We start from the raw sequence: 21,277 nt of genomic DNA on the forward strand, positions 1-21,277 counted from the left end.
TGGCGAATAGCACCTAAGGCTGTTTGGAGGACTGAATGAGTTAATATTTGCCATATACTTAGAATGGCATCTGACACAAAGCGAGCAAGCTGTATAAATGCTATATAAAATAAACATGCCCTATTTTAATAAAATAGAAAGGATATACACATTTATACGTGCTCGTGTCTGCACAAAAGAGTTCTGAGCTGTGACAGCCGCTGTTCCTGGGACTGAGGGCTAGCGGAGGAAAAGGCCTTACCTCTTATGGAGCTTTCCACCAGATGCATGCATTTCTGATTTTAAAAATAGATTAGTAATGCCTATGAGTTATTGATTATGGAGGAAATTTATTATACTCTTCTTTTTGTATAACAACAAATTTTGAAAGGCATGTTAGTATTAACAGTTTAAAAAACAAGCTGTAGGCTGCCCTGCCACCTCCCAGGCAGGGAGCAGAAGGGGAGAAGGCATCTGCTGATGGAGGGAGGGTGGGCAGAGGGGGCTCCTCCTTAGCACCTGCTGACCCCCTGGAAGGGAACTCTGAAGTTCACATGAATTCCCTGAGGCTGACCTAGCTCCAAGATCCCAGATATCAAGTTGAGCACAGACAAATATGGCTTTCAGAGAAGGGGGTGTGTGCCGGGGGCGGGGGTGGTCTCTGGGCTGAGGCTTCCAGGGCCTCAGGGAGATTGCACTTGCAAATGATGAAACGGGAAGGTAGGAGGTCATGAGTGTAAGCGACCTGAATGTGCAGATGCATTTAAGGATGGTCAGGGCCATGCTGCCCCGATTGCCTGCCCGCCTGGTGTGGCAGACGCTGGCCACCCACAGGACCTCTAGTTTGGTCAGCTCCTTAGGTCCCGTCCCCCATGATGCTAATGAAGAGGGCAGGGTAGGGAGTTGAAGCCATCTGCACCCAAGGCCCCTGTGGGTTTTAAGGAGTAGGGCTGGGTAAAGTGAGCTTTCGCATCCCACTGCTTCCTCTAGACTGTCGGAGCTGAAAGCCTGTATCCAGATGGATAGATTCAAGACCCTCCTTTCCTGGCTAGGAAACTGAGGCCCAGAGTGGGAGCAACTTGCTCAGGGCCTCCCAGAGGAAGGTGGTAGGAGATAGGAACCCACCGCCACGGTCTGTGCCGGGCTGCCCCTCCCCAGGCCCTTCTTTCTCTGTCCCCGGCCCAGGGTGTCCTGCACATTCTCAAACCTACATTTAGCCCGCCCCATGGGGCTAGAGCCTCCAATTAGCAAGGTGGGGCCCTGGTGAAATCCCATGTGGTGTTTTGACTCCAAGGAAAGGAGTCCCTCTACATCACGAGACCAGAGGGGAAGGCCTGTGGAGGGAGTCTCGGGGGGGGGGGGTGAGGGGGGCCCAGTGGACCTGGCACTGTGCCTTTATCTCTCCTGCAGTCTCTTCCTCCTCCTCCTCCCTCGCTGCTCCTTCCCGCCCCTGCCCTTCTCACTGGCTGTTTATTCTATTCATCCAGTCCTGCCAGGCATCTCAAAATTAAAAGAAACCTCAAAAGTCACCTAAATCCTTGTTTCTGAATGTGTGGTCCACAGACCAGCAGTAGGGGCATCACTTGGCACTTAGAAATGCAGAGTCCTGGGGCACCTGGGTGGCTCAGTGGTGGAGCATCTGCCTTTGGCTCAGGTCATGATCCCGGAGCCTTGGGATCAAGTCCCATATCAGGCTCCCCAAAGGGAGCCTGCTTCTCCCTCTGCCTCTGCTTCAGCCTCTCATGAATAAATAAATAAATAAAATATTAAAACTAATTAAATAAATAAATAAAATTCAGAGTCTTGTGCTCCTCTCCTAGGCCTCCTGCACCAGAGATGGCCCTAGGTGATGGACACACACAGAAAAGCTGGTGGGAAGTACCCTTGGAAACTGCAAGGTGCTCAAAGCCATGGTACATGTCAGCACCAAGCGTGATGAAGACCTCCCACATCAGCAGCCAGGCCGCCACCACGTCTTTCGACAAGTAAGGTGTGCATGCATGCCCGTGTGTGTGTGTGTGTGTGTGTGAGATGGGCCAGGTGGTCCCCCAAGGGTCCTGAGAGTCCCTGCTGAGTATGTAAACTGTTAAGGCCTCACCAGCCTCTGACCCCAAGTCATCTCAGTAGCTTGTCACGTAGGTAAATAAGTAGGTTAAAGCGACCGCAACATGGTGCTCAGCCCCAGAGAAGTGGAACCGGCCTGTTCAACACTGGCTACCCAAGGTGCCAGCCCCCAAGTTCTTCCGATGCTGTGTAACCCATGGTCCACACAGTCACCGTTTGGGTCCACTGTGTCACCCTGTGGGACTTGGGGGTGCAGTAACCAAGACCACCATGTGATGATCCTGCTATTTACTGCACTGGAGTCATCGTCCTGCCGACCCACAGAGTCTTGGCCATCAGATTGGGGTTCTTCCCTAACCATATGTGTGCATGTATAGGTGTGTCTGTTTGTCTCTCTGCGTGTCCTCAGCGGCCATTTACTAAGGTATCCATGGGAAGGCTCAGACTGAGACCTTGACTTGAAGGCATTCACAGGGAACCTGGCCTTGCCTGAACCCCCACTTTCTGCCAGCCCTGTCCCCAGGTGTTCCACTTCTTCATTCTGTCACCTAATCCTCCCCACGACCCCACAGGGTGGATTATAGCCCCTTTTTACAGTTAATGACATCGGAGCTCTATCTGTAGCTCGGTCGCCAAACAGTAACAAACATAAATTATGTGGACACAGGCAGTAAAGAAGCAAAGAATGAGATGATTTCGGAGAATGATACCTGTGAATGCAAGGTGGTGTGATCAGCGATGATCATATTTACTGTTTGTCAAGCTTGCCCTAACAAACGGGTGTTCTGGGGCCTCCCCAGAGGAGCTAGCCAGCTCAGTACCAAGCAGCCGGTGCAGAACCATGACACTGCACCAGACAGGTGAAGCGGGCGAGGATGGAAAACCTTTATCCCAGCCCTCCAGGAAGGAGACAGGAGGGGCACGGCGTGGCTGATGCCAGGCTCTGTGCCAGGTGTCTGCATGCACTGTGGAGGATATCCATTCATTCACTCTTGACTTCTTCACATGCCAGGCACTGTCCTAGGTGCTGGGAACCCCAGGGTGAACTAGGTCCCCGCCCTCATGAGACTTGCAGCCTAAGTAGAATGTCTGTAGGTTTTCCTGCTAGCATCTATCCCCTTTCTGGCACAAAGGACCTGGTGTCCTTGGAGAGTCCCCTTCTCCAAATGCTCCATTCTGGGATAGGACCAACCAATCAGCACTCGAGTCTGCAAGTCATAGTGAAAGCTGCAGGCAAGGGTAAAGGGCCCAGCCAGTCACGAGGGGCAATTTTGGGGCTTTGGAGGAATCTGCTGGGAAAGAATGGAACGTTACTATGGATCTGCTGGCAGCCGGCCACTGTGGCACCACGTACACTTGCAAACACCAGCCTGCCTAGGAGGGGAGGCGGTACAGAAGAAAGCAGAGTAAGAGGAACAGACTGAGTCCTGAGGACACTGTGTGAGCCCTGGATCCAACTGTTCCTGAAGCTTAACAGGACCCTGGACTTTGCACTTTGCTGAGCCCATAAAATCCATTTTTGCCTAATCCTGATCGACTTGAGTTTCTGTCTTTACTGTCTTTAAAACCCTTTCAAAAACCTAATGAGTACAGTTCTACTTTACTTGTTTTTCACACAGGAAACAGAGGCTCAGAGAGGACAAGTGCCTTGAACAAGGCTGCACAGCAGCTGTCTGGAATCTATCCAAGTCAAAGCTCATATGCTTTTTCCACTAATGCCAGGTGGCAGTCTAGCATGGGGGATGACAAACTACAATCAGGGGGTGGGCTAGGGGCTTCATGGCAGGTAGTGGAGGGACTTCCTGACAGAGGTGGCCCTGGGGGGATCATTAGAACCTGCCTCGACCAGAGACAGGCCTGTAGAAAGGCAGCAGAAGAAAGAATCCACAGGTTACAAACTGGTGCCTGGTTTTTGTCTTGGGTTTATCTTTTCCAATTTTTATTTTTGCCTTAGTTCCCAACTCTGAAGAAACAAGATTTCATGGAAAGACCCAATGTTCAGCTTTGCTGGAAAATCAGAAGAACTGGCAACAGCAGGCAGGTGGCTCCACGTGGCAACAGTGTGCCAGAGCTGGGTGGCGGGGGCCCTGCTCAAAGGGCAAGGCACTTACTCTTCAGACCTGCGGCCAGCCTGTATCACCCAGGCGCCTTCCCTGCCCCAGCTGGCATCTGAGGTCACGGCCTGTGCAGCCAAGGCCACAGGGCTGTGAGGACATCATCCTCTGAGAACCTGGCCTCAAACAAGATGGGGGACTGGGGTGGGACCTCTGTCCCAAGTTCCCCAGGGCCCACGATGGTCCCTGGTACATACACTCAGTGAGTGAACGAAGCAAACAAGAGGGTGGGAGCCACCCTGGAAATCCACTCCAAGAGGCAGTGTGGTGGATAACTTGGGGAATGGGGGCTCCGGGGTGAGACCGCTTGGTTGCGGATGGTTGCCTCACCACTTACAGCTGTGTCATTGGGAGAGGGGGCATTCTTTTCCTTTCTGTGCCTTCAGGTACCTCTCCATAAAAGCGGAATAAGAGGACACCTGGGTGGCTCAGTGGTTGAGTGTCTGCCTTTGGCTCAGAGCGTGATCCTGGGGTCCGGGATGGAGTCCCACGTCGGGCTCCCTGCAGGGAACCTGCTTCTCCCTCTGCCTGTGTCTCTGCCTCTCTCTCTGTGTCTCCATGAATAAATAAAAATCTTTTTAAAAAACAAAATAAAATGGGAATGATAATGGTCAAATCGGGTTCATGAGCAAAGGGGTCCACTGCCAGTAAATGACTCTTAGCCTGACCTCTTCCACTACCAGACATTAGACAGATTCCATCCCCCGTCTGAGCCCCAGTTCATCCAAGGGGGTTGGGTTTGATTTTGTCAGGACCCGTCAGCTCTGGCACTGGGTCGCTATGAAAATTCAACATTCGTGCAAACCCCTGGAGCCGGCCACACAAAACCCCCAAGGCCACGGGGGTCTCTCCACCAACCGCTTCACCACGGAGGCCAAAAGGGACCCTGACGGGCATCACGGGAAGGCCACACAATGCCAAATTCCTTGAGATTGAGCCCAAGTTCCAGCTCCAGGACCTGGCGTGGCTCATTTACTCCAAATCATGATGACCCAAAGGTCTGGGGACACGGCTAGAAGGAGCCAGCCCTCGGGAGCCCCTCATGGGGTCCCCGGGGGTCCCGGCCTTGCTTCTGAGAGCATGCTGGGCCCACCGCAGCCGTTTCACCGCGGCTGGCGCCGGGGCATCCAGCTGGCAGAGCCACAGCCATTTCTCTCACACGCCCCCGGATGGGAAATGATTCATGAAAACCAAGAAGGTAAAATTAGCCCAAAGGCTGCCGAGTAATTTATGCAGCCACCAGGCCCAGGAGGGAGGGAAGGCCCACGCTGCCAGCTCCTGCCTGGCCATCAGGAGCCTCTGTCTCTGGGGTCTTCTATTTCGGGACTCAGGCTCTTGTGCTGTTGGCAAGGCTTCCGGAACCATCCCTGACCCCCGCCCCACCACACTCAGCAGACCCATGCCTGTCACTGGGGACCTGCCGAGTGTCAGCGGGTTGCTGGGGAGAAGCTCAAGCTCAACCTCAACCTCGGGAGGGCAGTTTCACTCTCCCTACTTCCCAGGTGGGAAACTGAGGCACTGAGAAGTCAGACAGACAGCCAAAGGTCAGGGGCAAAGCCAGGATTCTGACCCAGATTTCATGCACTCCAAAAGCCGTGCTTTCCTCCCACGCTGGGTGTTGTCTGCCAAACTTTGAGTTCTCAGGGTGGGCCGAGGGGAGTGGACCCAGCAGGGATTCCCCAGCAAGTCCTAAGACATGCGTTTCACCATCTCAGGACTGGGCCACACCAGAACCAAGCCCAGTTGTCCCAGCTCGGCAAGGAGGAGGGTCCCCAATATCCTAGTGTCTTAAAAAGGGGTTGAGAAAGTGGGGCATAAGTCATACCCCTTAATGGAGGCACAGGGGATCCCTGGGTGGCACAGTGGTTTAGCGCCTGCCTTTGGCCCGGGGCGTGATCCTGGAGACCCAGGATCAAATCCCACGTCGGGCTCCCGGTGCATGGAGCCTGCTTCTCCCTCTGCCTGTGTCTCTGCCTCTCTCTCTCTCTCTGTGTGTGTGTGTGTGTGTGTGACTATCATAAATAAATAAAAAAAATTTAAAAAAAAAAGTTAAAAAAAAAATGGAGGCACAGAACAGTAAATGTCAGCGAGCCCGTGGCCTCACTTTACAGGGCTGCACATCAAGACCCAGAGAGGGGAAGGGGCTTACTCAAGACCACACAGCAAACCCGTGGCAGAGCCTAGGACGGAACAGCATCTCCTGAGTCCTGCTACAGAGAGCCTGCTGTCAAAACTGTTCAGAACGACAGCAAATCCGAGTGGGAGGGGATTCCCCACCTGCCGGAGCAGCAGAGACAGGAGTCACCCCAGAGACCCCCTGGGACACCCTGGTCTGGTTATGTCTGATATTTGTTCATACTTTTGGAACCCACAGGGGACATGTGAGCACCTGGAGAGGCCTCCTTCTGAGGCAGTAGCTGGAAGCAGACTGGAATCCCACCCTACACCTGTGGAAACCTGCAAGTCCCCTCACCTCCTGAGCCTGGGTGAAAAATAGACTCAGGAAACTGACAAGAAAACACCTGGGTGTGTGTGTGTGCATGCGTGCATGCACGTGAATCACCCAGCAGGCTGTGAGTGTTCAATAGGAATGCAAGGGTCCCTCACGAATGCCGTCACAGTGCTCACCCTCAGCCCCTCTGGCCCCTGGCTTGGCCCAGAGGAAGCCCAAGGCCAGCCATGGGTGACATCCCACAGCCACCCATGCAGAAAGAACCCACCTCTGCCCCCCAGGGCAGGCAGGTGAGCTCCAGTGCAATAGCTTGGAGCAGCACCACTCACTCATGGGACAGGGTTCAGAGCAGCTCAGTGGCACTGTCTCCCCAGAGTGACCAGAGCAGCCATGGCCCGAGCCCTGAGCTTATCAGCACTTTCAAATATCAACGCACCGAGTGGATCCTTCCCATCAATGCTGGGGGAAAGGTGGCTTGGTATTCACTTCACTGACATCCAGAAAGACTGAGTTGCTTATTCACTTGACACATGTATAACATGTATCAGGTACCATCCGGAATAAGGTGTGCTTGGCCCTGGGGGTCCTCCTGGCCATAAGAAGCACTGTGGTGGTTCACACACAACCTCTGAGTGAAATCCCAGTTTCACCTCCATATGACTCTAGGGAGTCACTTAGCCCACCTGTGCCTCAATTTCCTTGGCTGTAAATGGAGAATACTAGTATCTACCCCATGAGGCTATTCTGAAGATTAAATGAAATGTTATGGGTCAAGACTTAGAATAGCACCAGCACACAGTAAGTGTTCAATTAATATGAAGTTTTTGGGGCACCTGGGTGGCTCACTTGGTTAAGCATCTGCCTTTGGCTCAGGGCATGGTCCTGGGGTCCTGGGATCAAGCCCCACATTGGGCTCCCTGCTCAGTGGGGGAATCTGCTTCTCCCTCTCCCTCTGCCCCTTCCCCTACTTGTGTTCTCTCTGTCTCCCAATCTCTCTCAAAAAATAAATAAAATCTTTAAAAAAATATATGAAGTTATTGTTGACCTAGGGCCCAAGCCCACATCCCTCTGACCCCACCAGCCATGCTCGTAGCTCAGAGTGAGGTCAGCTCAATGTCTTTGGTGTGACCCAACAACAAAGAATCAGGAAATGGGGTTTCACGTTTTCCCTCTGCCAACTGCCAGCTCAGAGCAGCCCCTGTGCCTCTCTGAACCTTGCTTTCTCCACCCAACGGTGGGCTGCTCTCCTGCTTCCCTGGGAGGAGCACCCAGAGTCCCGAGGGTCGCTGCAGCCCCCTGCCCACACCACAGAGAGCAAGCCTCCTCCAGCAGGGCAGAGGGCTGCAGCTGAAGCAGCCACACTCTGTTCCCCGCACTGGCGACCGAGATGGCTTGTGGCTGGTGCTGGGGAAGGGCTGGGCCCCGAGCCAGCTACAGTGCTTCTTGCTTCTCAGGAGATAATCCCAACCCTCCGTGCCCACTCACCGCACAAACCACTGACCGGAGGACAAGAGGTCACACGGGGCTGCCCGGCGAGGCACCTTCTGCCAAGACTATCAGCGCAGGTGGCCTCATGAAAAAGAACTGGACAAGAAGCCAGACAGCCTGGGTATGTTGTCAATGCCACTGATGGCTAACCATGTGGCTCTGGGAAAGTCACTTCACCTCTCTGAGCCTCAGCGTCTGCATCTGTGAAATGGCCCCGGCCAGGCAACCCGCTTCACAGGGTGGCTGTGATAAGCTGGTGAGAAGGTGACATGAGAGGTGGTTTAGAACCTGAAGGGTGGGGAAGAGGTGAGGGAAGAGCAGAAGGGCCATCCTTTCCAATGCTAACTACACAGTCACAAGCAGAGATTTGCCCCCCCCCCCCAGCAGAAAGGCAACCCCAAGCCTGGACGAGCCAGTGTGGCCCAGAGGGGCCCCAGGGCTCTCAGGGGAGAGGCTGGCCCCAAGCTGCTTTCTTCTCCTGCCCACCCTGCAGGCCAAGAGAGATCAAATCCCCAGCCACAACGGGCCCCATTGAAAGCTGGTAAATCTGCCCGAGGTGTGGGGTTACGTTACCAGGCTCCCGGCCACCACTGCCGAGCGAAGGGTCAGGCTGACCTCCTTCCCTCCCCGTAGGCCCCAGTCCAGGACCTGCAGGGCCGAGCCGGGAAGTATTCCAATCACCCGCCGCATTCCCAGGCAGCAGCCTCCTCTGGGAAATCAGTGAGTGGACAGTAGGATAAAACCGTTGCAGAGGCCAGAGCCATCCCAGGCTGCCCACCAGGGACACAGGCCCCCATCCTCAGAGTGGGGTGCGGAGCTAAGACAGGCGAGAGCCCCCAGGATAGAGTATTAGTGGGATTTTACTGTGTGCCTGGCACAGCATCCTGCACTTTACCCGTGTCCGCTTCCTTGGTCCTCACAGAAGCTCTGTGACACAGATGCTATTGTCATCTTTATTTTACAGAGGATACAACTGAGACTCCCAGAGGTTAAGGAGATTTCCCAGAAACACCAGGATTGGAACCAAGGACCAAGAACCGAGTGACTCCAAAGTCCACTTACCACAAGAGCCACCCAAGAGATGGGTCACCCAAGAACATGCCCTTTGAGTAAGGGTAGAAAAACCCAAGTGTGAAGGAAAAAAGTCTCCAGGAGCCATGGCTACTATTTCCAGCTCTCTGGGGACCACCAGGAGACAGGGGAGTAGCCTTTTCTCTCTGACTCTAAAAGAAGACACCAGGAATAGTTTGGGACCTACAGGGAGACATTTGGTTCTGTCCAAAGAAGTCTCAGTGGATGCCTTTTAAATATTGTGCAATCATTTATAAAAAAATGCAACAGGCTCCCATACCCAGCAGTAGATAAGCCCAGAGAGGCACAGAAATAAAATTAGAATTAACTTATATGTCCAGCAGTAGGAGAATGGCTAAAACTACCGTGTATAAGAAAGAAAGAAAGAAAGAAAGAAAGAAAGAAAGAAAGAAAGAAAGAGAGAGAGAAAGAAAGAGAGAGAGAGAGAAAGAGAGAGAGAGAAATGAAGGAGGAAGGAATTATGATAGTTTGCTAGGTAAAACCATGACAGATTTCCTAGATCCAACATTGAGGAAAGCATTTACACAGTGATCTGTAACCCTTCATTTATTTTTTTATGTAACCCTTCATTTAAACATGTACACACGTAGACACACACATGTGTGTTATAATAGCACATCTTCCTCTAGGTTCTGGGAATGGATGTATAGAGAAGTATCTAGAAAGATATATACCAAAGTAATAACCGTGATGATTGACCCTGCAAGGAGGCTGGAATATTGTAGTTATGAAGGAAGATAGTACTTAGCTTTTTAAATCATATTGGACTTCGGTACAACAAAAATGTATCTGTATATTCCTTACATAATTAAAACTTAGAAAAACAACATAAAAAAGACACAGCAGGTTGCCTTGGAACCAGTGAGCTGCTGGTCCCTGGAGGTATGCAAGCATCTGCGTTTGGGTGGAGTGATTCGAAAGAATTTGAGGAACACAAAGGCAGGTGGGTTAGCTGGCCTTCCAAGCCTAAGAGCCTCAGAGCTTTGTCAGGGGAGTGTGGGGGCGGGGCGGGGGGAGCCCTTAGTCTCTCTGCATCAAGAGTGGCTTTAAGGAAGCACTGAGCATCAGCTCCTGGAGCAGGGAGAGGCTGGAGGCCCTCGCCATGACCTGGGCAGAGATGCACAGGCCAGTCTCTCCCTCTCCTCACAGCCCCAGCCCCTGGGTCCCAGCAGCCCCCCAAACACTGGCCAGTATGCGTGGTGTTAACCTCAGACTCCCAGGGTAGGGGCTGTGTCTCTGGGAGAACCTCACACCAAGGACAAGAGTTCAGGAAGGAAGAAGAAACGCTCATAAGGCTGATGGCTCCTGTGACACTGAGCCCAAGCCATAGCCATGCCACATGGTGAGCCCAGTCCCCAACGGGGTCAGCCCCAGCCCCAGCCAGGGCCCTGGCCCCTGACAATCTAACAAGCAAAGGTCAACTAAGCTCTTACCTTACCTGGCAAGACAGCAATGTGGTCAAGAAAAGAGCTGAGATACAGGCTTGGGTCCCAGCGTCTGCCCCTGACTTCTCATAAGACCTTGACAAAATCACTGAACCCCACAGCACCTCAACCCTCTCATCTGCAAAAATGGATGGACAGTATCTACTTACCAAGCCTGCTGTATAGATACAATGAGATATCAGCCACATTAGCCTCTTTGTGGACTCCCACAAAATGTGAGGCCCCCAACCAAGCCACTGACACTGAGAAAAGGAGGCGGTCACAACGGAGCTCCCAAAGCAGCTAGACGGGCTGCAAGTCTGGGAGCCCAGGGACAGCCAGAAAGGGGCCCGTTTCTGGCTCCGGGATGGGGATCAGGAGGCAGCATGTAGAGGGATTCTCCAGGTGGAGAGGGACGCATGGGAGGAGACAGGACTGAGCCCAAAAGAGCAATGGAGCCTTTCCTGGCCACCGTCCTGGGCCGAGGGCCAGGGTGCTCAGGGAGGGCAGGGAGCCACTGGCAGGTGCCAAGGAAGAGTACAGTTTCTACCTGAAACTAGGGACGGGGACCCTGGGAGCCGGGCCAGAGAGTCCTTGCCTCACCAGTAGCCAGGGAACTGGGGCAGAGGCAGGCTACGGATCCACAAAGGGAAATTAGGAGGAGGAAGCGCAAAGCTCAGGCGCGGAGAGCCCAACACAGGCTCCAATGAGCCAAAGGGCTGGACGTGCCCCTGGGTCCTGGGCACAGCCCTGGAGGATCCGATCCGGGACACAAAGTGGCATGGACCACACAGAACAGGCTCGGGGTGTCCTGTGATGAGAAGGGCCCTGGAGAAGCAAGGAGGTCCCACCCAGTGCTCTGAGAAAGGGCAGGCCCCAGAGCCACATGACCCCACACAGGGGAGACCCTAGGGTTATGGCAAGCACCGAGTCCAGTGTGCGGCCAGCCCAAGGCAGAGAGCCAGAGGTCCGAGGACTCCAGCCTGAAGCCTCCGGACACAAGCTAGGCCACTGTCAAAACCAGAGCTCTTTTGTGACTGCTGACGCTGAAGCCAGGACCCAGACGGGCTGCGAAGGCCTCCCAGCCCCATCCTGCAGGATCCCGGGCAGCTGGACTCCCCCCTGAATGGCAGCCAGACAGTCCAGCCTGCTGTGTGGGGCCCAACTGATGGGGAGCCCAGCCGATGGGGAGCTGCAGAGGGGGGAGCGGGAGGCTGGGCCACTCTGAGCAGGGGCCCCGAGGAGGAGGGTGTAGGTGGGGCTGGCAGGAGAGGCGCTTCCCACAGCTCCCTCCCCGCAGGCCGGCATTCTCCGTGGACCTGTGGCCACATGCAGGCCCAGGCACACCAGCGGCTGTTCCCAGCAGCCCCCAGCCAGGGAGGGCTGGCTTCTCTCCTCCCCAGGCTGCACCATGGCAGCAACTCCCCGCCACCACGCTGTCTGCTCACCTGCGCTGCCCTGGGATGGGACACCAGCCATCCCTCGCCTCCTCGGCCAAGTGTTCCTTCTTCAGGCCACACGTGTGGGCCTCAGCCCTGACCCAACGGACGGTTCGAGCAGGAAGCTGTGCACTGCTCACCTCCTATTCAGACCCCACACCACATCACACACCAGGCCCTGTGCGGGGCCAACCCCCACCTCCACGCCATCCTCAGATCTCCGCCTGGTCTCCTCCTGCCCACGCTCCCTGGTGTGGCTCTGGACTCCTTGGGGGCAGTCGGTGCGCCCCCCCCCCACCAGACAGCTCACAGCCCTGGCTGCATCAGGCAGGAGGATAAAGGGGCTCCGCCACGGCCAGCCAACCACACCAGATGCCAACCTGCTGACCAGGACGGCCCAGGAAGGCCTGCTGCTCGCACCCGAGAACTGCCTGCCTGTCCAGCCAGGCGCAACTTGGGGGCCTCCAGGCAGCAGCACCACCACGGGGCTGGCTGCCTCGGGAGGGACAAGGACAGGCCCGCTCCCCAGCAATTTAGCCTGCAGGCACCAAGAAACAGCCGTCCTTGAAGGCGAAGATGGAAGCAACCACGACCTGGATGGCCCGTTCGGCCACTGAGAGCACCTCCTCGGCTGTGACTTTATCTCCCACCTCAGGACCTCCGCCTCCAGAACACTCTGGTCACTGACTTCCTCTAAGTCCTGCCTCAGCCTGGCAATCAAGGCCCTCCCAGTCTGGCCCTAACCTGCCTCTCCAGGGCCATCTCCTCCACCTCTTCTCCAAACACCTGAGACCGCTTGCCCTTCCCTGAACCGCCCTATCCTCATGCTGTCTGCCTTTGCACATGCTTTTCCCAGGACCTAGACTGTCCAGCCCTCTTCCTCCACCCGGCAAACTTCTACTCTTCCTTCACGGTCCAGTGCCATGCCTCTTCCTCCAGGAAGCCTACCAGGCTCTCCCTCTCCCACCGCTGGTGGCAGAATGACTTGCTCCCCTCCCCCACCACATCCTCGAGCAAGTAGGGCATTTCCTACCTTCAATCACAGTTAGGATCTGGGCCAGAGCTGCTCACACTATTTGTGGTAGAGATATTTTTTTTTTAAGTTTTCCAATCTGTTGCCAACTGAGGCTTTTGTAAATTACAATTAAAAAATGGCTCAGTGGGCAGCCCCGGTGGCCCAGCTAAGGTGTAGCACCGTCTTCAGCCCAGGGTGTGATCCTGGAGACCCGGGATCGAGTCCCACATCGGGCTCCCTGCATGGAGCCTGCTTCTCCCTCTGCCTGTGTCTCTGCCTCCCTCTCTCTCTGGGTCTCTCATGAATAAATAAAATATTAAAAAAAATGGTACAGTGATGTCAAGTTGTGATACGAGTTTTTTGACACTCTCAGCGTTGTAACTATCTCTGCTGCAGACCAGCGACACGCAGCTCACGGATGGGCGGGGGTCCACAGACCACCCTCTCTGGGTACAGGGCTCATCAACTCATGTGTTTCTGTTTGGCCCTCCAGAGCCCAAAGGCGAACTCCACGAATGTCTCCTGACCCAAAAATGGACGGGAAGGTCCCAACAACGGAGCAACACCGGGAGGCACCTGTGCCAGGCTGTGCTGCCCATTTCTCAGGCGAGCACAGAGAGGCCAATCGGCCTGATGCCACAGCTGGCCCATGCTGTAGTTTCTCGGTACTACTCAGCGTCACAGGGGCAGGCGCTTGGAGCCTGCAAGCCTCCCAGACCACGCTCCCTCCTCCCTCCCAGCGCAGTCTCCCACAGCAGTTCCCAGTACAGTGACAGTGAGGCAGCCCCAGGCAGTAGAGAAGAGCTCCCTTCTGGAGTCAGACAGACCTGGGTTCGAGTCCCAGCTCTAACCGTTCATAGCTGTGTGGTCTTGGGTAAGTCACTTCACTTCTCTGGGACTCACTTTGTCCTCCATAAATGGAGGCTACTGACACCAGCGTGATGGGGCAGCACACTGCTTCAGACACGGCCCGTCTACACGTACGAGGTTCGCTCATGTTTGGCTATTCTGATGTTTTTATTTTTTATTTATTTATTCTGATGTTTTTAAAGGCCTGGATCACCCAGCCCAAAACTTGGCCCTGTATCCTCCCTTTCTGCTTCTCCTCTACCCAAGGCCCAATGTCCTTTTTTTGAGAGGAGGTAAACTCTTCCCTGGCTGCCAAGTTTGCTGATTTCCTTTGAAGATTTCACCACCTTGAATCCCCCTGCCCCAGTCTAAGCACCCTGCCCCTGCCCTTGGGACACCTTGAGCCTCTGACCTCTTCACCTCCTCTCTAAATAGCAGCCTCCCTGGCTGGTCTGGCTTCTCCTCTGGGGTACGGCTGTCCTGTACCTGTCCTGCAACAACTCCGCCCTGTTTGGGTTGGGGCACCGAAGGGCTGGGCTGTGAGGTCAGGGCCAGGCCTCAGCTTGCAAATGCCTCCCCCACCTCCACCCGCCGCCAGAGCACCCTCCCTCCCTGTACCTTGGGCCATGACAATGCTGAGTCCAGCCGGGCTGGGTCCCAGTCAGCCGCCCCCACGAAAGGCTCACTCCCTGCTGGGGCCGAGGGTCCGTTGGGCTGCTCCCCATGCCCCTTGGCTGTCCCAGAGCCTCCCAAGTCGGCCATCTCCATCCCCTGAGCATCGGGCAGCAGGATCCCTTCCCGGCCCTCACCCCTTTCCCTTGGGGAAAGTGAGAGATAGTGGGAGAAGCCACTCTGGGAAAGCTGACACTGTGGGGGTGGTTCCATATTTACTTGCTTGGTGACGTCCATACCAGCCCAGCTCGGTGCCCAGGTCAAGCTGCTCGTCTTGTCTGCTGGTCTCACTCTGGCCCCCAACCCGGCCATGAGCCCAGGAAGGAGAAGCCCCACTGGCCACGACCCCCTCCCCACCCCTGCCCTGACACGCACATTTCCCGGGGTCTGCTCAGGAAGGGGTGAGCTGCTGCCACTGTGGACAGTCAAGCAGTGACCCCACAGCCTCTCCTTTTGGAGAGCAGGGTTTGGAGACAGGGCCAAAAGTCCTGAGAATTCCCCATCCTGTTCTGACGATTGCAGGAGGATGGTGGGTGCAGAGGAAGGGTCCCAGATTTGGGGTTTAGCTTGGTCACCCCCTAAACGGTACAACCTCCACCATACCGCTTCCCCTCTGTGGGCCTCCATTTTCTCAGCTCTAAGATGGGGGACATGAGCACCAGGCTGCCAGCCTCACGGGCTATTGACAAGGGATCTGGGAAAAGGTGAAGTTGGGAAGAGTCCTTGTTGGCCTTATGGGTCGAGTTGGGGAGGTTGGAGAGAGTGGTGGAAAGGAAAGCTCTAGAAGGCTCTGAAGGCTCCAGAGGCCCAGGTGTGCCTTTGCATGCAGGCTCTCCACCCCTGGGCACCCACTGGGGACCTGAGGCTGATGCTGGGGAGCAGGAGAGTCAGCAGCCTTCTACCATGATCCCCTCTCCACTCCTCCCTCACCTCACCCTGTGTCATTTCTTTGGAGACCCTTGGTCTGTCCCAGTGTGCTTATAAGTTCTCACCCATGAGGTTCCCAGGTGGGGAGAGGGGCCTGGAACCAGCTGTGTAAACCGAAGGCTTATAAATCAAATCCCACATTTAAAGTACCCAGGAAACCTGCTGGGAATTGTTACAGGACACAGGTAGGCGACCCCTAAAGCTTCCTTTATAAATGTGGGTTTCTCAGAGTGATTGGAAAGATTAGATTATAGCTGTGTGATCTAGAGCTAGTCACTCAACCTCTCTGAACTTGACTGAGCTTCCTCATCCACAAATGGAGGTCGAAGAGGCCTCATGGGGCACAATATGTGTTCCTCTTAAATTTGGTCATGAGAACAGGGAGGAAAAAAATGTCTTCCAAAGAATGTAGCACAGGACTGATATGACTGTCTCCATTTCTAGAAAGGGAAACTGAACTCCTTGACCTTCTCCAAGCCTTCTGCATGCCCATGCCTTTGCACAAGCCATACCCCACACCAGAATGCCTCTCCCTTCTTTGCTGTCTGTTCACCCTTCAAAAGCCAGATCAAAGGCCACCTCCTCCTCCAGGAAGCTTTCCCTGACTTAGAGTCAGTGGCCATCTGCCTTGCACCCATCTGCTAGAATCTGTAATTGTCTGGTTAACTGCTCACTTCCCACGTTGGTCCTTCAGTTCTGTAGGGGCAAAGACTGTGTTTGACATACACCTCCGAGCCTAGCACAGTGTGCATCGACCTCCTGATGAAGGGGGGGAGGGCCGAAAGATGCCCCAGGCCTCCCCTCTTACAGAACCTCAGCCAGGGACACCACCACGAGTGTGGCTGCACCGCGTGAACATCGGGCTTTCCAACACAGATACAAATCTGCAATAGGAAACAGGCTTTTTAAAAATAACAGCATATTTTTCTTTTTTCTTCATTGTTTTTTTTCTTTCTGCACAGCTTATTTTTCCGGCGCAGCCCCTGGGCCAGCTGCAGGGAAGCCTCTCCCAGGCCCCACTCTGAGACCATGGGGCTCCAGGGCCTCCAAGAACTCTCAGGCCCCAGCAGGGGTGGAGATGCACCAGATGGTTCTAGACTGGCCCTGGCACCAAGGCCACCAACGAGCTCTGAGCCAGCAACCCACTCGCACAAACCCCAATGTTAGGTGGGTGTTACCTCCTGGAAACATATTCCCCAAGAAGGGTTTTATAACCCCATGTGGCATTTCCAAAGGCGGGTCTGGGGTTCCCTGCTCTCATTCTAAGAGGGCATCCCTAAGGAGGTGGCATCAGAATGCCAGGGTTCCAATCCTGGCCATACCACCGTGCAACCCTGGATCCTTTAGTCCAGCTCCTGAGGCCTGTTTACCCATCTGTGAAATGAAAATAACAATATATACCTTGTGGAGTTGTTTCCTGCGTAGAGACACGCTCAGGACCATACGTGGCACACATTTAGCCCTCAATAAACATTTGCTGCCTTCATCATCATTATCTTCGCCATCCCTGGATCTCCTATTCTGTGGCTCCTTCACTGAATCATATACTCTCCAGATCAGCAGAAGCCTCAGGGTTTGTTAAATCTCACCCTCTTGCCCTCTTGGAAGGTCCTCTCCTATCTCCCAGCAACATGGTCCTTCTGGAGCACGGACACCTGTAAGGATGGGGAGTGTAGCACCTGTACTCTACAGGCCAGTTTGCCCGCCAGGGCTGATGCCTCCTTCCCTGCCCTGACACCCGGGAAACAGCATTCATCTATTCTGTCCTTTGCCCCCCAAATAGAGCGAACCTGCAGTCAGTGCTCAGGAATTCTTTGGAAGAGCAAGTCTTGTGTGCAGATACTGGAAATAGAGCAGCACACACAAGCCAACCCAGGCCCTGTACTCGCAGAGCTCCTGGTGTGATGAAAGGGGGAGACCACCGTCAATAATCACATCCACAACTGTAAAATCACTACAAAGATGAGTGCTGCATAGGAGAGGGACGTGGGGCCATGAAAAGCTGTAATGGAGTGTTTGATCTAATTGGGGGGGCTTCCTTGAAGAGGTGATGTGGAAGCTGAAAGATGAAGGATGAGGAAGCCGAAGCAGGGGGGATTGCGGGGCACGGTCAGGGCCTAGGGGAACAACATGAGGAAAGCACCATGTCAGACGGGACACGGCAAATGGAATTATACAAAACAGCGTCCCCACGGGGTCTGGAGGGCAGCCCCAGGATTTCTGTCTTTCTCCTAACAGTAATGGGAGTCTCCGAAGGATTTTCAGGCAGGGGTTGATAGATTCACATCTGTTTGTCAAAAGGGTCACCATGGCTGCTAAGGATGAGCCTTCCCGAGTCCCTCTGTGTGTACTTGTCTCTGCCCGGAATGCTCCTCCAGTCCTTATACCAGTCAGGTGAGGCCAGGTTATGCTGTGGTAACAAACAACCCCCAAATCTCAGTGGTTGAAACACCAAAAGTTGAAACATCACTCGAGCTGCATGTCCATTGTGGGGCACCAGGGGGCTCCATCCCACGCGGTGACACAGGGACCCAGGCTAGCAAAAACAGCCACCATCCCACTGACCGCTAGTTGCCACACCACAGGAAAAGAGCGCTCTGGAGGGTCTTGCGCCAGCCACTAAGTGCTTTGGCCCAGAGTGATTTGTGTCCCTGTAGCTCACAACTCACAGGCCCACCACATGGCCCCACCCAAGCACAAGGGCACCTAGATCCAATCCTACCCTGTGCCTGGTGAGCTGGAAATGTCTAAGGATAGGTTAAAGGACCATCGGATGGACACTCTCCCACTCCGCCTCGCCCTTTGCTAGCCTTAACTCATTCATTAGGTGGTGACTGTTTCAGTATTCCAGAAGGAAGGCCGGGTACAGGCAGGAAAGAATAAGACAGGGAGTGCAGCGAGATCCAGAAGAGGGTACGAGATGAGGCCAAGGAAGCAGCCAGGGCCAGATCACTCCAGGGCTTTTAGATCAGGGTGGCATTTTGGTTCTATATCCCAAAAGCGACTGGGAAGACTATTTGGTGTTTTAAGTGAGAAATAGGAGTCCTGATGTGATCTCTTTTGGAACAGATCACTCTGTGATGTGGAGACTGGCACGGAGGAGAGGCTACAGGTGGACAGTTAGAGGAGACTCTGAATGTTGTCCTGGAGGAGAGCCAGGAGGCAAGGGACAGCCTTGGATGCCATGTGTTGGTCATGACAACGATATAGCCAAGAGGACAGGCCAAGGAGGCAGCTGTAGAAGCACATATGACTTGTGACTCCTAGTCCAGTGGTCTTTACTTCCTTCATACTTGCCAGTGACCTAGAACCAGGGAAACCCTGCTTCCCCATCCAAGTCCCTGTGAGGAAAGACTCAGATAATTGAAGTCATACTCAACACCAAGAACACATTTATGCAACACAGGAATCCAAGGGGCCTAGAGGACAGAACTCTAACTCATGCCAACATGGTATATAAGTGATGGTTGTAGTAGCTGATCAGGGCTCTTGGGACAAGGGAGGGGAGCCCTCATGTTGGAGAATGTCATTAGGGAAGAGAACTAGCTCCTGCCCCAGCTGCTCCTTGGAGGCCCTGTCAGTTTGGAATCGGACGGTCCCGGGTGGGGCCCAGCAGGCAATTCTGATATTCCCGGGGGGATAGCACGTTCCCAATAATCCCAGACAGACAACACTTCTCAAATCGTGTGTGGAGCATGCACCAAGCATTTTCTCTCTATCGCTTTTAATCTCACAACTGCCTTGCCAAACAGACTGTGTTGGTCCCATTTTCGGGATGGACGAGCAAGGTTCAGAGAGGTCAAAGATAATTGTGCCAAACCCAAAGGCATGCAGGGATGCGGTAGAGGGGAAAGGACTCCAGTAGAGAAACCCCTCAGTAAACTAAACTGACCAGCTCGGGCTCTTCCCAGCAGGTGTTCAGACCTGTGCCCACACAGAACTCTGCCCACCTCTCAGAGAGCTGGTGGGTGAAGACCATGCCCCTGCCTCACAGGTAGGGAGACCACAGCCTGTTCCAGACTCCAGCCAGTGGACCTCACACCCCCAACACCTCCCTTCCTCTCAAGGGTCCTATGGTCAAAGGCAAGCTTGGGTGTCCAAGGCATCAGGCTCGGTGGAAAATTCTTTTGCCCCAACCCAGACCAAAAAATCCCTAAGTTTATAGGGTTTCCAGGCATCGAGAGCAATCTCTCATTATTGCCTCCTGTCCCTGAGCACAAAGAACTGGGTGTGTATCCTCTGAGCCACTCTAAATTATATACCACAGCCTCTCTCCACACGAAGCAAATGTCTAAGAAGAGAGATTTAACATCTTTCCCCTTCTAAGTCCCGGCCCATCCCAGGGGTCAAGCCCCTATGGCCCAACCCCGTCCAAGACGCAGTGCAACTTTCCAACCAGCATCGCCCAACGCTCCAGGAACGTGTATTCTCCTAGCAGCGACTTGCCTTAAGGGCGAGCTGGCCTTGACCGGAGAAAGGTCACCGGCCGCTAAGTTTCTGCAGTTTCTGCAGGCGAGAGCACCTTGGGGACGGCGAGTGGGGGAGGAGGACACAGTCCGGGGAGTCGACACCGCAACTAAGACTTAAAATACATCAAAGAGCCGGCCTCCGGCCCCGCCGCGTTTCGCGGGAAACCGAGGGCTGCGCTGGAAGCGGCGCCGCCGCCTCCCGAAGGGCCCGAGCCCCCCACGCCCGCCGCGGGCGCCGAGCCGAACGCGCCCCGAGAACTAGGCCAGCGGCCGCCCCGCGCCCTCCCGCCCTCGCGCCCTCGCGCCCCGCCCCGCCCGTGTCACCGCGTTCTCATTCCGAACGCCCGGCCCGGGCCGCCGCTCCCATTGGTCGGCGGGCACGTCCGTCAGCGGGCGGGACGCCGGCGCAGAGAAAAGGCTACATTGTAACAAGGCGAGCGAGCGAGGAGCGAGCGGGGAGGAAGGAGGCGGAGGGGCGGCCCCCGAGTCCCGCAGCGGCGGCGGCGGCCGCGGCGGCAGCTACCTGCCGAGGGTTAACCCACCTCGGGGCCCGGACGAGCCGCCCCCCCCACCCCCGGGCCCGCGGCCGCGCCGCCCGGGCCCCCCGCGCCGCCCGCGCCGGGCCCCCGGCCGCCCGCGCCCCCCGCAGCCGCTCGCAGCCCCTGCACCGGCGGCCCCCGCGCTCGCTGGCAAACTGCCGAGCGCTTTCCGAAGCCATTTTCAATGGCCACATTGGCTACCGGGCTGACTCACCTTCCCGGGAATGCTGCGGCAGCCGCGGGGCCCGGGCGGCGCGGGCGGCCCGGCGGGCGGCTCGGCGGAGGCGGCGCGGCCCCGGCTGGCGGCCCCCGCGGCGGGAGCGGCCGCGCTGCGGGCGCGCTGGTCCCCGGCGAGGCAAAGTTTCAGCGCCAGCCTCGGCGCGGCGGCGGCGGCGGCGACTCGCTGCTGCTCTCCTCCCCTGCTTTGACCACCATCTTATTAGTACAGGAAATGACATGGAAAACGGAAGAAAGCGGCGTTTGGGGCAGACGCGGACCCCCCAATTCAGGGGCCGGAGCCGGGACTCAGCAGCCGCGTCCCAACCCGGCCCCGGAGAGAAGTCCCGGGGCCCCCTCGGCCCCCGCCCCGCGCGCTGGCCCGGAGGGGGGGACCTGGCTGCTCGAACCCACACGGAGACGGCGAGTTTTATAATCTAGCCCGCGGAGAAGCCGAGAGAAAAAAATAATAAAATAAACGAAAAAAGAAAAGGTTAAAAGAACTTTCGAACTGGGACACTTTTTTTTCTTTCTTTTT

General features: G+C 55.3%; 1 protein-coding gene across 1 annotated transcript in view; it reads right to left on the bottom strand.

The window, feature by feature from the left end:
• The window catches only part of PRDM11 (PR/SET domain 11), a 94,225-nt gene extending 73,418 nt beyond the window's left edge, over nt 1–20,807 (bottom strand). Inside the window, exon 1 of the mRNA XM_055314940.1 lies at nt 20,738–20,807. The gene's annotated coding sequence lies outside the window, so the exon portion shown is untranslated. The remainder of the gene's footprint in view (nt 1–20,737) is intronic.
• Between the last annotated feature and the right edge of the window lie 470 nt (nt 20,808–21,277).

The sequence above is a fragment of the Nyctereutes procyonoides genome, unplaced genomic scaffold, assembly GCF_905146905.1.
Source record: "Nyctereutes procyonoides isolate TBG_1078 unplaced genomic scaffold, NYPRO_anot_genome, whole genome shotgun sequence".
In the NCBI taxonomy this organism is placed as follows: Eukaryota; Metazoa; Chordata; class Mammalia; order Carnivora; family Canidae; genus Nyctereutes; species Nyctereutes procyonoides.